A 4,844-nucleotide genomic window follows, 5' to 3' on the forward strand; every position below is an offset into this window, starting at 1 on the left:
ACATTTTTCATTTTTTGAATGAAATATTTTTCACAACACTTGGGGAATGTGTTGTTTAGGTTTTCACGTTTCATTTTGAATATGTTTAATAAAAATATTCTGTGTATATAAAAAATTAATCACTAAATTAGTTATCATATATTTATATATATGTACTATTTATTTTTTATGTATATTTTAAATTTTAACATATATTTTATATAAATAACTAATTTAGTGGTCAATTTTTTGTGTACGTACCTATGATATAGTTGTAATTTTAAATTTTAAAATTTTTTGAAAAAAATTAAAAAAAAATCAAAGAGAAAACAAAATTTTATTATTTTTTATTTTTATCTTCACAAAATGTAAAATGATAAAATATTAAAAATAAAAACATAAAACATTTTTCAAATCAAATCTACTTTTAAATTCTTGTGTTCCATTTTAGTACTGATCACACCAATGCTTTATCCTTTAGTGTGACTCATATTTCAAGTTTTCAACAACTAAGCGTGTTTGATAAGTGATACCACATTAATGTATACCACAAAACCTATTGATAGCCAATTCGTATATTTAGTAGTTCTCGTAATGTCCTAAAAATACAAATCACTTTATATTTAAAATTGAGTAAATGTTCAAGTCAAATTAGTTCTTTAAATTTTTATTTAATTAAATTAATGTCCAAAATTTTACAAATCAATCCCATTTTTTTTTTTTTTTTGTTTAAACTCTATTTTTTCACTCATTTATAGATATTTTCTTTCGGGTTGTAGCAATTTTGAACTCCCTAGTCAACACTCTAGCCAATAAAATCCCAACTCCTTTTTTTTGTGCGCAAATAAGTCTCTATATTATATCATTTTATTATACTGAGTTAAGCATAATGGAATGCATTCAAAATTTCGAAATGGTTCATTTTGCTATTATGGTCATTTGGGCTTTCTTAGCAGAGAAGAAAGGAAGTATTGGGAACAATGGAACCAAGAGAGAACCTGCTCTAGATGGCTATTACGCGGTTGGTAACATTTCGAGGAAAAGAACATGAAGTGTGGCGTCTGAGTCGCCATGCACCTTCAAAGAAGGTTCTGTTCATAATATGAACGAGTTGAATGAAGAAAGGAACGAGGGACATAAATGAAAAAGCAAATCCTTTGTTTAACAAGTAATCATCGTTTTGGTACGACTATTTCATGAGAGGCATCAGACGCAAACCCCGCACAGTTAGGTCCACTCCACGTCCATTTCATTATGCGTAAGCACGATATTTAAGTTCAACAATTATTGTTGAGCCCCAAAAACACCAAAGTTCGACAATTATTGCTACTTTTATTCTTTTAAACTTGTTTCTTTTTTCTTAATATATGATTTTTGTCTTTATCAACGTGTTATATCTTGATTTTAAGTTTTATAAACAAAAAGATTTGTGTTTGGTCCCTTGTTCTTATATAATATTAACAAGTTTTAGAGTAAGTCTTAAAAAAAAAAAAAAAACTCAACACAATAAAAATAGAAAAAAGATTAACAAAATAAGAAGATAAAAAAAAACTTATTTTATTGTCATCATTAACATTGTCATTAACAATAAAAGGAATCCACACCACTTCACTCTTTGTAGATTTGAAATGATTTCATGATTATTTTTTCCACACCTATTTTTTCGTTCTATCCTTCTATTCCTTTCTATTAAGACATTTTAAATAATCGTAAAGAAACACATCAACCATTTCTTATGTTTTTTTCTCTTATTGTGAATTCCTGTCCAACTGTTAAAATGTTTCTTTAACGTGTCTGGAATGGACCATAGCCTGCCAAAATCAGACAATTGTGCGGACCACACCTGTCAAGTAAATTACAGCAAAAAAATAAGTAGTAAATATATTCAACATCTTTTTCACATAATACACAGATATTATCATCCTGATTTACAACTCCTAGTCTACTCAATCTTTTCTTGATATTTACTCTGTCTATCAAAACAAACCAAATAAAAACCTCCACCTTTGGTGGAACTAAGCCTTTTCAAACAGTTCTAATAAAACTGTAACTTGTTACATTCCCCAAAAGTGTTTGTACAACACCTACACAAAAGAGTTAGTAGAAAAAATATCTTTTATGTCAAACTTTCATACAACTTTATCCTCTCTATCATATGTTAGTTTAACCGACCTTAAAGTATCATGTAACTGATTCACTAAGTCTAACTTTCATTGGTATAACTCTCGCCTCTATTGGATGCTCTAACCCATCCCAAAATTCACAATCCCATATGATAGGTCCTCTTTGTTTTGAAACTGAGAAGAGTATCGAGAATCAAGCTTTTAAAGACCCACATTGTAGCCAGACATCCTCCCAAAATTGAGTCCTTCTTCTATCACCTATCTCCATAGACTGACCAGTAATCATCTTGTCCCTCACATGTTATTCGTTAATCTATAGCTGGCAAATATCCTTCCATAGACTGACTCTGGTAGGTAGCTGGCAAATATCACACACTTTTTTGTGATTGTTGGGTCTACAATGTCTTGTTTTCTCTTTTTGTTTTGCCAATCTCCTTTTTTGAATTTTTTTTTATTCTGCGGTTAGAGAATTGCCATGATGTGATCTTCTTCATTGTACAACATTGCACTTGATGCCACTGCTAAATCTCATGTTTTTCTATTTTCAAGCATCTGCTCCTCTAATTTAAAAACCTAACTATCTTTGGTACCCTCTCTCCCTTCTTTGGTACCATCTACTCCTCTAATTCCCATTATCATCTTCATTATGTGTAGAGACCACCCCATTTTCCTTTGTTAATGTTCTTCCACCTTGATCCGTTTCTTCTTCATCAACACAAACCCTTGTAACGGGTTCCATGCTATAGCCATCCGCAACCTCAGCCCCATCATCCGTATTATCATCAATGCTATCTGCATCATCATCAGCACCAGTTCCATCAAGTCCACCCTTCGCAGCCTTCACCATCACCACTGAGTGTATTCCAGCTTGGTTCTCTGTCTCCATAACCCCTTCATTATCACATTCCATCGCAAGCGACGTTAGTGCACATCTCTTTCTCGGCTACGCTAAACTCCCATTGCCATGGCTAACCCATTGCCCCCCTTCGTCAAGACAACTTCCTTCTCCATGGACCAATAAAACACCGTCATCTCCTTCAGGCATTAGGGTTGTGCCAAAAAAAATCCAAATTTTGGATTTAAACGTAATCCAAACAAACCATTTGAAAAAAATCAGTTTTAAATAAAAAATCTAAACCAAATTGTATCTATTTTATGGTTTGATTTTTTTTTATTCGAAAGCATTTAAACAATCTCAGATCCGGACCTAGAGATCCAAATTAAAAAAATCTTAATTTTCTATGAAGCATGGATACTTTGTTGAGCTGCTGTGTCTGCGTGTTAGACACATTTTGGATACGACACTCTTTGACACTCGTCTGACATGCGTGTCTGCTGTGTCCAATCGTGTCCTAATAAAAAAATAATAATTATTCTCTGGACATGTTTCGATACACCTAAATACCATCACGTGTCAACGTGTCCAGCCTTATTATTAACATGTATTCTTGAAATACATTTAGAAATAGTATATATTATTATTTATTAAAACAAAAAAATATTTTAAATACGTTATATAATTAAAATAAGACACTACAAATAATTTAAAAATTAATTTATGTTTTAATATCAATAAAATATCAAAATATCATTATCTAAAAATACTTTATATTTTATATATATGTGTGACCTCGTGTCTTATTAGATTTTAAAATTCGTGTGTCAGCGTATCTTGTGTCGTGTCGTGTCCCGTGTCTGTGTATCATAGATAATTTGAGATTCTGGTTCATACATACTTGAAGCTGCAACGATGCGTCCCCTTCCTCAACTTCGATGGTGCGTCCCCTTTCTCTCCCAGAGCTTGAAGCTATGAGTTCTACTGTCTGCCATTCTGTGAGCTCTGCCGTCACCTTGTCATTGTCTTCTGCCTCCAGCTCCATCCCTTCCGAAGTTTAGGTATATTGCTGGGTGTTTCTTTATTTGCATTTTTTTTGTTTTTTTTTGTTTCAGTTATAGTTATAAATTTGAGTTTGCAATTTCCTTTCTTCTGCACTTGATTATTTCAGTGAAATTTGCATTTGTTCTGAATCAATTTCATTGGTTTCTTTATATTGGAATATTATATTATTTTTTTGGGTGAGTTTTCTTATCACTATTAGGGACAGAATTTGAATTGAGTTTAATTTAATTTGAGTCTCCATTTTCTAAATATAGTTTTTGTTCTGTTCTCTAAAGTACTGGTTGGTTGAGATGGTAAATAATAATCTTAAACATGAATAGAAGTACAAGTTTTAAATTCTAGGAAAGCATTTCTGGTAATATTGCTTAAAATCTCTTGTGTAATATTGCTTAATCTTAGAGGATTTGAGAACCTACTAATAATTATAACAATGTGATAAACACCTAATGATATCATTAGGAAGTGGAAATATTATCCAAATGATTTTGATAAGAAGTTCTAATGCAAAAAAGATATCAGACATATGAAACTAACCAATGAAATAAATAATGCAAACAAAATGAGTGGCATATTTCTATAATATCATACTCTGCTTTAATTAGTGGTTAATTATTGTATAATGCAGACAAATGATAAATGACATTTATAAAATAATCCACATGGTTCATTTTTTCATCGAAGTTAAACTAATGGACAAGGAAATTAAATTTAACCCCTAAGGGAAAAACATTTTATTATTTTTCACTTGAATAACAGTTGTAAAAGAAAATTTATACTAGTGATTGATTAGTATTCTAATATTAATGTCGTCTCTATATTATATGTAGAGCAAGATGACTAAT

The sequence above is a fragment of the Arachis duranensis genome, chromosome 5 (genome assembly GCF_000817695.3).
Source record: "Arachis duranensis cultivar V14167 chromosome 5, aradu.V14167.gnm2.J7QH, whole genome shotgun sequence".
NCBI lineage: Eukaryota > Viridiplantae > Streptophyta > Magnoliopsida > Fabales > Fabaceae > Arachis > Arachis duranensis.